A 13,579-nucleotide genomic window follows, 5' to 3' on the forward strand; every position below is an offset into this window, starting at 1 on the left:
CACCTTCCATAGGATATCATGGCTAAGTCAGTCCTGAAGCAGGCGTAAGTAAAGTAGCGATAACAGGGGTTATCGCTACTTTTCCTGACGCTATGCTTCATAGCGTGGGGCTTGATGATAGGAGAAATGTCGCTTAGCGACATTTCTCCTATCATGTCAGGTCAGGAACGCCCACTTTCCATCTCATTAGAGATGCAAAGCTGGGCGTTAGGAATCCCCACGCTAAAGCAAGGTTTCACGCGTTAGCGTGGCCTTGCTAATTAGGCGATAAAATTATCGCCGCTTTTCGGCCGAGAACGGCCGCTAAAGCGGCGATAATTTATTATCGCCTCCTTGTAAATATGCCCCTTAGTTGCCTCAAGAAATATTCTGAGCCTTCCCATTTGAGTAAGGTTACAGGTTGTATATGCAGTCTATTTCCTGGCCTTCCATCCCTTTCTGCCCAAGGTGTATCGATTACGACACGTTGAGGCAAAAATTCAATCCTTCATAACCTGACGTTTGTTTCGCCAGAGCAGATTCCTGTTCAGCTGTGGAGTTCTGCCGTCAGACTATAGTCAGGGTGCAGATGAGGGTTGGCGTAGTCACATCTCCAGAGGACAAACTGAGGAATGGTTGCTAATAAGCCATTATTGCGCCAATGCTTCCTTACTTGAAATTACATAATAATTATTAGGCAATGTGTATTTATTTTGAGTTTTCTGTTTTCCTGAGTCATGTAGTTTGGTCCCCTAGTCTTTCAGGTTCATTGAGATCTACTGACTAGGACATTGTATCCCCACGGATAGGTCCGAAGAATCGTTGGCAAACATGATTTTCCTTTGCTGATTGCAGGTTTCAGTTTGGTACATAATGTGTGGGAAGTTATGTGCCTGAATCTCAGAAAGCCTTGTGCGTGGTACTAGAAACTTTAAAATGTATTTGTGCAACTTTTGGAAACCAATGGGGATCTTGGCTCGCTTTATGTTCTGACCCTCTGAAGCCTATTGGCGAGTGTCTTTGGGGAAAAGAGTAAGTGAGAAATATCAACTAATTTTTCAGAGGGATACCTTGCGCATTTTATAAGACATTAGCTAGATCGCAATTCAGTTCCATGAGAATTGAACTGTGCCCCTGCCTGCTATGTTACAAACAGCCGACTTTCCCAGAGAAATGTGACACTTTACTACACTAAAGTAAAAAAAAACAAAAAACGGAGTTCCCTAACCGAAAATAAAAATAATGTACTAGGCAAAATGACAAAAATGAAAATGTCATGGTAATACGATGTTTGAAGTTAATTCCGAAAATGCCATAGAAACCTCAATGTAATAAGTCTTTTTTTAATCTATGTGCGTCACCAAAGGCAGCCACTGGAGGTCGGTCTTGCACCAAAAAAAACAAGCAATGGCCACGGGGCCGGAGAGCACTCATGGAACTGTAATAAAAAAAGGTGCCCGGAGAGAGGCGCTTAATTACCCATGACATCAAAGGAAAGGCAGATGGCGGCTGTGCATGTTCACGCGCACGTGCACTCAAGCTTGTGGCTAGCAAAAGCCTGGGTAGCACTTTGAAAATCCACTAACTAAATATCTCGCTAGAGCAGCTGCGCTGCCTGGCGAGACCTAAAAAGGGTGCAACAGTCTTTCTGCTGATCCTGGAGGGCAGATTGGAGGTTTGCTGCAATCCACCTTCCCTAGGGAGGGACACAAAGCTTACTAAACACCAAGGAATATATAGTAAATAGCATAGTGGTGGGGGCTTACCACCATGGGCGCGGCCATGTCTCCACCCAAAAAGGCACAAACCAGTCTTTCTGCCCCCCTCCATAAGCAGACAGGGGGTTTGCCCCACCCGCATTTGCCACTGAAGGAAGGGGCAGAAAGCCCACTAGACACCTTGGTTTTCAAAATGGTGCCAAAGCAAACTAAAGGATGAGTATTCTTATCCTGCCGTACTCCACCCCAAATGGGGCAGCAGTATCTTTCTGTCCCCCTGGGGGCTGGTAGGAGATTTGTCCCAATTGGCAAGGAGAAGGGTAGGAGGTTTGTCCCAGTTGGCCTAAATATGCCCTCATTTGTGTGAGGGGGTTGAAATGTCCACTAGGCACCAAGGATTTTGAATTTGATCCAAAAGAATCGGGCAGAGTCGTGGCACTCTGGCATTGGGCAACACTTCCATACCAAAAGGGCCATACCAGTATTTTGGCCTCCCGGGGGCAGAGAGAGGGTTTCCCCTCAACTTGCCTCCTAGAGGGACAAAAGCACACTGGATGGCAGGAATATGTTTTTGTATAAACTAATGGGGCTGATCTAGCCCAGTTACAAAACAAAAGGATCCACCTCTGGGGGGAAAGAGGGGGTGGGGGGGCGAAGAGGAACCTGGGTTCAGATATCTTGGGTGGTGGAAGGTGTGTATCCTCCTGTGGTTGGACACACACTGTGTTTGTTTAAATACCCCTCACACACCAGAATGGCCCTTGGTGTCATGCTTCATCATAGGGGTCTTCCTGCCCCACTGCGGGACGGGGCGTGCTACGACCTGCGACTACGCGGGAGCACTGATAATGTAGTGCTATGTGTGATGCAAGAGGGAGGGTCTGAAGTGAATGTAGGTGGGTGTATTATAAAGGACCTGGCCTCGTTTAGACGTAGAAACTTTAATAGGTCAAGGGAGGCTGGTGCTGTTAAAAAGGTGGTGCGGAGATGTCCTGCGTAATGTGCGGATACTCCTAGTAGGTCAACATGTTTCGATGCAGCAAGGCATCTTCGTCAGGACAAGAACAAGATCCGTCCTGTATAAATTACGTGTACTCTAATTAGAGACTGTTAATGTAAGTGAAAATGCAATCAATAAAGCATTTGTATACAATACCTAATGGTATGCTTTTATCGGTGTCTGAAAAAAAGAAAAAGGAAAATGGTAGCTGAGTGTCCCAGGAAACATAATAAGCAGTACCTGCAAAAATAAGCGGTGCGCCACATAGTGACATTAAGTGATGTCTAACCATAAGTCTTAAAATGCAAAAAGAGGTGTAGTGACCTGTAGGGAAAAAAGGAACAATACAAGACAATACACACATGAAACAGAAAACACACACTCTATCGATTGTTGAGCAGCTCTATGTTGAAAATAAGGAAAAAGTTGCGTAAGTCTGATACATACTTATGTATATGAGAAAGCAATGCCTCATGAATCTCAAGAAAGGGTGGATAGGGCGAGGTAACTCAGTGCTAGCAGGGGAAAAGGGAGAAAGAGAGTCTTTTACCTTCTATATTCTGGTCATGATGGAAAGGAAGAGTCCGCTCCCCGAGACGGCTGTGCCGTACTTACGTGCCCCTTGAAAAACCCTGGCTCAATGTGAGTTCATCCCGCGGTTCCGTTGTACTGCGGGGAAGTGCTGAAGGCACTCTATTTATGCGGACACTGATTAGTGGGAACCGGAGAAATGGTATCACCTGGATCGTCAACCAAGGTATGACGTAGTGATACTTCCGGGTGCGCGCCCCCACAGAAACTAGAGCGCTGACCTCGTTTGGTTGCGGGTTAGCGGAAGTGAGTATTAAAAAGGCATGTGGTGGCGCCATAAATTATGTTACCACAAAAACATCGTAAGCTTCTAGAAGCGGTGCCAATGTACACGGTGAAAAAATTAATAAAATAATAAAATGAACTTATTTAAGACAATGGCAAGTATCAGTATATACGAAAGATAGCAGTTAATGGTGTGCTGAAAGCGTGAAAAGGGGGCCGGGCATGGCCATGGTACATATTTACTATTCTAACAAGCAGTTGATGCATATAGCGACACAATGCAGTCCCAGTGACATTAGCGCTGGCCCATTGGAGCTTCTTCTGATGTTAATAAGCTTAGTTGGGAGCAGGAGCCAAGTGGCCAAATAAAATCAAAAACCCATTGAAAAAATGAATCGGTCCGCTGGACCCTGGTTTTTCCTTAGCTGAAAGCGTGAAAAGGGGGGCGGGGCATGGCCATGGTACATATTTACTATTCTAACAAGCGGTCGATGCATATAGCGACACAATGCAGTCCCAGCTGATCTAGCCCATCCTGAAATCAGACCTCACCCCTTAAACCTCAACTGTCTTTCTGTTCCCCTCTGTACTTAAACATCTTCATCCCTATCACATTGGCAAGCGAGAACACATTTCAGGCCAGGAGAGTGGGGCTAAATAACAATATTGTTACACCTGCTATGCTGAATGGCTGCCCTTTTTTACCTTGGGTATACCCCCACCTTGGAGCAACCTACCAGACCCAAACATTTCTGAAAACTAGGCATAGAGTGGAGTCCAGGGTAGTATATCTTGCTTGGATCCCATGACATTTTCCTAACCACAATGCTCTGCATACCTCAAACTCTGCCTAAAATCACACATTTTCTTTGCATTTCTGTGATGTTAACTTCCAGAATACACTGGGATCCACAACAGTCCTACTAGACAGTGTTCCCCCTCTACACTATCCTTCCTGTATGGGTGGGCCTAGCACCCACATCCGGAAAAGGCCCAAAAGGTAATATGGAGATATCAACATTTCTAGCACAAAAGCGTACCTGATTTGGTAATGGGGGTAGCTGCATTTCCTGGGCATGGGCTCAGCCACCACCTAGGGAAATCTACCAAAAACAGACATTCCTGAAAACTAGACACCTGGAAGAGTCCAGGGTGGTGTGATTCATGTGAATGCCATAAAGTTGTCTTACCAACAGTGCCCTGAAAACCTCAAACTTTGTTTAAAAGCATAATTTGTTTTGCATTCTTGATAGAAACTTCCTGAATCAAAATTCCTATCACCCATCATCACCACACTTCTCACGATAAAAACGCTGCTTCACTTGTGTGACTGATCCTAGTGCCAACAAAGGAACATATCACAACTAAGGTCAATGAGAGTCCTCTGATTTCCCAGAATTCACAAGACACTGAAACAGCTATAAATGTTAGAACCACTAGATTAAGAAGACTGATCCCACACTTGAAGGTGAGAGATAAGGTTTGGTTATCTTCCAAGTTCTACTACACTCTACAATTACCAGCCCTTTCTAGTTTTGTTTCTTGGTGATGGTCAAACAGATCAATAATTTTGCCTTTAGGTTGCATCTTCCTAATTCTTGGAAGATACACACTACTTTTCATGTCTTCCATCTGAAGCCTTTTGTGCTGGAACCTACTAATCTAAACTTCTTCTCCTCCTCCAGTTATGGAAGTTGGGTGATCGGAATATGAGGTTAGTAAGATCTAGAATTCTGGGATTTTCAGAGATCAATATAGTATTTCATTCACAAGAGAGGCTAGTATGCTTGTGGGGTTTCTTGGGCTCCTGCTTTTAAAGCCCATGCCCTTAGATTGATTTGTCAATTTTTGCTGGCCCTTCCTGAATAGCGTGTGCTTTCAGGAGGGGCTATGCTGTTATGACCAAAGAGTCTGAGAGTCCACAATTACGTTCACCAGGCTTCAGAAAACACTGCAAGAAGCCTGCATCTGCGGGCTTTGAGTTCCCCTCACCTGGGGCTCGCTTTCCTTGTGAGCCTGGTCTCCTGGTTGCTGCTCCTCCCACTCCAACTCCAAAATGGCAATTACCTGCTTGCCTTGTTAAAGCTACTCTGCAGCTATTCCAGTTCAGGTTTTCAGTCCTTTCCATTTGCATCATGGCTGTTCCTTCCTTTGTTTCTTTGTGATTCTCCCAATCCATGATGGTTTTTGTTGCATGATGTTTGAATTAATGTCCTGTTCCTGTTCTTTTGCTATGTAAGGGCTTCACTCTGTTTAGAGACTGTATCACAATGTGTTCCTTTGGTTGTTTCCTTGCTCCCTCACTTGCTGATCCTAACTCTTTGCTCCTGATGAGTTCCTGTTGGACTTTGGATTCCTGATCTATTTAAGCCTTTTAAGTTCTTTATCCAGCAAATTTTTTTTTAATGTATTTGGCTATTTCCTCACGAGAAGGTGGCAGCTTCATGAGGGCATTTCCCTACCACATGCTCTAGTGTTGTGACATGGTGGCTTCTGAAAATAGTTACCCTCACTTTGCACAGCTGAAGACCCTGGCTTTTTGGTAAGGATCCCACCCTGAGTAGGGGGACCCCTTTATCTCTCCATGCTCACTGTCCCTCTGTATCCCTCTTGATGCCTCCCACCCCTGCAGCCCTCCAGTATGCCTGGTGCCCCTACTTTACCACTTATATGTGCCCCCTGATTTCCCTGCAGTACCCTTGTTTGCCTACCACTCCATCCCTGCCTCTCCTTTCTGTGTTCTTGCCCTTCTACAGGCCCTTTGTGTTTTTGCCTCCATTGCACCCCCACTGTTCACCCTGCCTCTTGCATTCACTCGGTGTGTTCTCGCACCCTGCAGCACCTGTGCCTTTTCAGCCATTTACAGAGAGTCTTGCTCACAAGATGTTGCCTTTTGCCACAACCTGCACTCATTCTTCCTACACCAGCTATGCACATGAGTCCTGAACAGCTGTTTTACTTTTTTCAGTAACCCCAGGGGCAACATTCCTGATTGTGCAAGTTTATTGGCTATGCAAAGTTGGGACTGAGCACAGGTGTGAATTTGGCCCCATTCATCAGAAACCTTGGTCTTTGCTGATATCATGTACAATCTCTTGGTTGATATCTTCAACACTATAATCTTAAATGTCTTCGGTGATGTCATTGAGGTCATTTGATGTAATGAGTAGTGTCAGCATATGGCATACATTGTGAACTTTGACATAACTGGGGTAGTTCAGTGTTTTTTGTTGTTGCCTTGTAAGTGCCTTGGGATCCTGCACATTAATAGAGCTTTGCAGTGTTCATAAATCATCTATTGTGATCACTTTTTGGAGAACTAGAATTACTTATTTTTCTTTCCGAGAAAACAATACATCAAACACAGCTCAATTCTTGAGGAAGTGACAGACATAGCCGACTTGGGAGCAATGTATTGTTCCACTTGTAAATAGAAGGCGCTCTACAGACAAATTGGTATTTTATCGGAAACAAATTATATGTATAAATTTATTTATCAAGAACATGCACCTACTTTAATAAATCTTGGCTTACTTGTCAGTTGAACCTTTTGGCTCATATTTGTTTGAGAGCTTTTGATGACTTTACATGTTTGGAGGGGTGCCCTCAGACTCCATTGACTTGTGTGAATCAGTTTAGAAGTGAATGAGCTTTGTAGAAAAAATAATCTGCTCTACAGCATAATAGGTATGTTTCATTTCTTTTTTTGTTGCTAATCTGTTGTAAAATAATTTATTGCTAAAATACATTTCTGTAAAGGGTAAACATGTAAATCCTCTGAATGTTAGGAAACCATATGCAGTAATGCCACTGTGCCGGTTTCTATTTAAAAAAAAAAAAATAGTTATTTAATGAAATGTATTATTTTGACTGATTTTCTGATTTGTTTTTACAAACAGAAAAAAGAAATTAACATGCTCAGGGATGAGAACAGCACGTTATCTCAAAAAGTAAGTTTTGGTTCTATACTTTTTACTGATTCTGATTCTTTTCTTCTATGCATCACAAATTTATTTATAGGTGACTTGCTCACAAAGCTGACTCCCTCAACATCCTCGACTTTTGACACATTGAAAAGAGGGATATTAAGGTGGTTCATCTTAAAGCATGTGAAATGCCTTCACACAGCCTTTCTTAATTATTTATTTATTACAGTGCTGAGTCCACACAAATCCCATCCCCTAACTTCTATAACTTTCTGTGGTCTATGCTCTAAATCTGTCACATTGAAAGCCTACCAAGGGTACATCATATCTGACCCGTTTTCACCTGTCTATACAATAAATATGGTACTGTGCATCTGAGTCAGGGTCTCACTCTCTTAGTTTCCCAATACTAAGCTGACCTCATGTCATATGGGGGAGGAATATCCAAAAGGCTGGCCCTTGATTGGTTGGCCACAACATTGACAACGTGTTGTAAAGTTAGGGTTTTTCACAATTTAGGAGTAGTAAAGTTAGGAATCCTAACTTTTCTACCCCTAAATGCCTTTTGTGAATACCGAAAGTCGTAAAGTTAGGATTTTGTCTCAGTTTAGGAGTAGTAAAGTTAGGAATCTTAACTTTACTACTCATAAATGCCTTATGTGAATACTGAAAGTCGTAAAGTTAGAATTTTGTCTCAGATTACTTTTGTGAATCGGGCCTATTGTGATTAATGTCTTCATTGTTTAACCTCTTCAGTGCCGAGGATGGCCCCAGGCCATCCACCTCACCAGTGTTCATGTGCTGATGACGGCTCCCGGCCAGCCTGGCATCCGAGGCAGGAAATCCCTTTGGTGCAAGCTTCAACAACACCGAAGGCTGTCTTTATTTTTCTCTGCAATGGAGCCAACGTCATTACTCAGAAAGAGAAAGTGCAGTGAGCTGATGGGCTCATTTAGTTTCACTTACATCGGAGCATTTGTGACATATCTCAGTCTTCTGAGCATCGATTTTGATGGGGGAGGTGTCACTGAAAAGGGGAGAATCTCCCCTTTCCAATGGTACCACTCCCTCGTGGATTCTTCGCTGCAGGGGTGATCCACAAGGAGGGATTCACCCACTAGGCCCAAGGGACTATTTCTGGACGTGTGGAGTGGCTCACTTGTAATTGCCTAATGCTACACTCTCCCCAGTCCCAAACGTCTTTTTGCCCCCTGGGGCAGATTGGAGGTTGCTACCTCCACTCTACCCCTGGGGGAGCAGAGAGCCCACTGGATACCAGGGAGAATTATAGGGGAGTATTTGGGTGGGGGTGGCCCACCAACTCTCCTGAAAAAAACAGTAGTCTTTCAGCCCGCCATGGGGGACAGATTGAAGGTGTTTCCCTCCAATATGCTGCCTGCGGAGGACAGAAATATAAATAGACAACCAGGGAGTGGAATTTTAGGATGGTTGTGGCCCCCTTGCAATGGGCTAGTGCTCATGCACTTCCCCTTGGCCCAAAAGTCTTTCTGCTCCCCGAGGACAGATTAGAGGTTGCTACCTTCAAACTGCCCCCGGGGGCCGCAGAAAGCTAACTGAACACCAGGCATTTTTATAACCCAGGAATCGGGCCTATCACCTACCCCTCCCAAATAACCCCCAGCAGTCTTTCTGGTCCCCGTCGGGGCAGATTGGAGGTGTTTCCACCAAATTTGCCCCCGGATGGGGTGTAGAAAGTTAATTCGGCTACTAGGGAGTGGTTGTTTAGGGGGGAACGGCCACTTCAGAATGGCCTAGTGCTCCTCTTCTCCCCCAGGCCCAAAAGTCTTTCTGCCTCCCCGGGGGCAGATTGGGGATTGTTTTCTCCAATATGCCCCTGGGGCCCAGGAAGCTTACAGATGTCAGTTGCACCAGTCAGACATGTGTGGTGTCCCTCTTATAGCACAGTCTATGAAGGCAACTATGTTGCACTGATAAGGTCAAGATGAAAGTAGTTTGAAACTAAATTTATTAATAATAATCAATCCAAGTTGTTATCTTCAATGTATTCATGAGATTAACAATATTCGAAATTCAATTGAATAAAGGCTCCCAAGAAAATATTGTCCTCAATGCATTTCGGGTACAAAATTACCCTTCATCAGGAGGAGTCCTGTGAAAAAATATGATACATAGGAGTGATTTGTAACGACCTATTAGGTGAGTTGAGGGTTAGTCAAAACGTGTCTAAGTGAACCTATAGTAACATGGAAGTGAAACACATAGTGTGTTAATAAAGTTCCAAAAATTAATTAAAACGAACGACAGGAAAAAATTATATGTTAGCGATGTTGCAAGAAAATGATTAAACGAACAACGAAACTGTAATAAGCTGTCCGTATCAAGAAACGGAATAAGTGAAGTTAAAGAAAGTAATGCAAGCGAGTCCAAAAGTAACGCGGTATGACCGCGTTAAAAGTATGTTCATTGGCAATAAGGCTTGACACCCAGTGATTGAATAGACGGCATGCGTAGACCGATGTGATTTACTTAAAAACAAACACAAAAACGTACCTCGGTGAAGATTAACAAAACGTTCAGCGTGTGTCCGTGAAGCAGGCACATGGAAAGCGTAATAGGTTGTGATGGTAAACAGTGAGAAAGGATCTATTTAATACAAGTGGTCGGCGTGTCAGCCATGTTGAATAGGGAAAACCGTGTTGATAAAGTTAACGGCTAAAGTGTTGTAAAAAAACCCATAGCATGAGTATTAGTAACGGAACAGTTAGTGATAACACTAAGTGGGCAATGACATTGCCAATGTGTATGAAAAAACATTGCCAATGTGTGTGAAAAACGTTAACCACGGGTAAACAGGGTGTATTGAACATTCGATGTCAAACGATCAACTGAAAGTTAAACAAAAAGTGAAAAGCTGATAGACAAACAACTCAAAATGAAAGATGTAAAAAAATAATAAAACAAGAAGTGACAGTTTGTAAGACAGGTAATGAATAAAGATAGGAAGGAAAGACATGGAAAAATATGAACAAGAAAGCGAAAAAAGGTTTGAAAAGATGTGATCTAAAAGATAAGAAGAGACGTAAATAGGTATAAATTTGTAAAGTGAAAGAAAGATGTAAGGAAAATGTAAGTGAATTTAAAAAGTAAATATGAAATATGCTCAAACAAATGTTGCTACCAAGAGGATGAAAGAAAGATAAAAACAAGAGGATGGAAACAAGGTGAAGAAAGGTAATGAATGGAGAACGAAAAGTTTGCTGAAGTTCACAATGATGTAAGAAAAGTGAGATTGAAGAAAACAGGAACGTAGCACAAAGAACATAAGCTGTTTACAAGAAACAACTAAATTCAACGCGATCATTAAGTCCGTGCGGCACCGATGAGTTCATTTTGTAAATCCATGCAGATTCTCTTTGGAGTAAAAATTTTCGGTTGTCTCTGCCAGCATTAATAGGTACAACTTCACACACCAGGAATCTCAACTGGTTGATGTTGTGATTTTGAGCTTGAAAATGTGCAGCCACTGTGGATTTCATAGCTTACCACACACCAGGATTTTTTGTATAAGCGCATAAATGGGTGTGGGCATCCCACCTAGGAATCAGCGTAGCCCCCAAGCCACTGCAAATAACCTAGCCCTTTTGCTCCCCATCGAGGCAGATTGGAAGTGTTGTCTTCCAATCTGCCCTCCACCGGTGGGCGGAAAACCCATTTGACCATCAGACAATATATTTGTAGGGTAGCCCCCCTGAATTGAGTTAATGCTCCCCCTACCCCAGGCCCAATGTCTTTACAGAAATGTAAGGAAAATGTCCAATTTTAGGCAAATGTTGAGGTTTCCTTGGTATTTTGAGTAGGAAAACTGTGTGGGATCCACACGAGGCATACCACCCTGGACTTCCCTTGGTGTCTAGTTTTCAGAAATGTCTGGATTTAGTAGGTTTTCCTCGGTAGTAGTCAATCTGTGGACAAAACAAATGCTGTACTCCCATTGCCAAATCGGATACTTTTTGTTATAGGAAATGTTGATGTCCCCACATTGTATTTTGGGGCCTTTCCTGCTGCGGGCATTAGGCCTAGCTACACAAGTGGGGTATCATTTTTATCAGAAGACTTAGGGGAATGCTGGCTGGGAGGTAGTTTGTGGGGCTTCGCAGCTTCCAGAACTTTCCATCACTAAAATGTAAGGAAAATGTGTTCTTTCATCAAAGTTTGAGGTTTGCAAGGGATTCTGGGTAAAACAACCTGATGAGAGCCGCAAAAGTCACCCCATCCTGGATTCCCCTAGGTGCTGGCTGAGCTAGGACCCAAAATCTACAGGTACACACTTTGAAAAAACAGTCACTTTTGAGTGGAAAAATGTGATATATCCATGTTGCGCTTTGGGCCATTTTCTGTAACGGGCACTAGGTCTACCCACACAAGTGAGGTATCATTTTTATTAGAAGACTTGAGGGAATGCTGTGTGGAAGTAAGTTTGAGGCTCCTTGCAGATTCCATAACTTTCCATCATAGAAATGTGAGGAAAATGTGTTTTTTCGTTAAAGCTTGAGGTTTGCAAGCGAGTCTGGGTAAAACAACCTGTTGAAAGCCTTGCATGTCACTCCAACCTGGATTCCCCTAGGTGTCTAGTTTTACAAAAATGTACCTGTTTATTAGGTTTCACTAGGTGCTGCCTGAGCTAGGGCCAAAATCCACAGATATCCACTTTGCAAAACATTGATCAGTTTTAAGATGTATCTGTTATACGATTCCTACATTTCTTACAGGACTATGTATTAGACCAACACAAACTTCACAGTATTGAGATTTTGTCCACATATTTCATCAGTGAGCATTGATGGGTTTCAGTTAGCTCACAGTACCACATCCAACCCCTAAACTAACCAGGGTAACAGATGTTAGGGCAACCTCAAACATGACACTCTGATTCCCAGGCAATCTGTGAAACAGGTCTCATCCTTTCGCTTGCTCACTCTTGCATGCCCAGAGTAAACACAGGCAAGATACAGTGATACATTTTCAAACATTTATTGAAATGGTTGTATTCATGCAAAGAAAACATGACTGCGATTATTATACAGATGAGACATGTTACTGGAATCAGCATTATTAGAATGGTAAACAATATGAACAATTCAACCATGTGAATTGTGACTCATGTTTGTTAATTTCTATCCGACACTAATACTATACTAAAGAGAGCATAGCAGTAGTACCCTGCAGCCAGATCAGTTGGGATATTCTAACCCCCATTCCTTGGTCTCAAGTGTCGAGACGCCGGTATGTGTTATCTTCCTTAGCTGGATGGAGGCCGGACTCACAGTTAGCAGCAGTTCCGTGATAATTCCAGCATGAAAATTCTCCTCTCCCTGAGCCTTATTATGGAAGCAGTTTATATGACATAGGGCTGTTCTTATCACACAGTGGCAGAGGCCAGACCAGCTCCTTTTGTTTTTTTCTAGCTAAAATGAAGTGTCTCCTAACAAGCACAGAAAGAAACGAAAACATTGGCACATCATTTTAAATGTACAGCTCTGGAACTATCTGTACAGACTATAGGGCATCAGTGCCTACCAGAGATGCACCTTTAGCACGCTTTAGGAAAAAAGTTTGAAAAAAGTCACCACGAGAAAGAAATGTAAACCGAAAGAGTTGAATCTATAATGAAGACTAAATGCAGGCCATGCAACACTACCTTTTTAAGCTCTGCATTTTTTCCCACAATGAAAAGCCTTTTGGTCACAACTCACACATTTGTAATCGAAGGGAAGGAATCATGTTTCATGCAGACAAATGACACCCTTCAACTCATATCTGCCTATTTGAAAGCATTTCAGACAAGACGGGAAATGAAAGAAAGAGATCCTTAAAAAAATGCAACCATGAGCTAACCATATATTTGAAGATGTTTCAGCTACAGCAAAGGGCATTTTCCTTGAATTCTCTTTATTAAGCAAGATGTAGGTTGCATCCTTTTTTGCCATAGCCTGTGAATAGGTGGCAAGTTATAAGGAAAAATCTATTCTGTTGCATTAAAATATTTCCTTGGCACTTTGTTTTATTTAAAAACCTGCAATGCCCAACTCAATTGCAAAATCGATCCTAGTTGACTTTGACCATGTGTATGATGTCAAATGCAAATGACACAAAATTCT

Source organism: Triturus cristatus, chromosome 8, assembly GCF_964204655.1.
Source record: "Triturus cristatus chromosome 8, aTriCri1.1, whole genome shotgun sequence".
Taxonomy (NCBI): domain Eukaryota; kingdom Metazoa; phylum Chordata; class Amphibia; order Caudata; family Salamandridae; genus Triturus; species Triturus cristatus.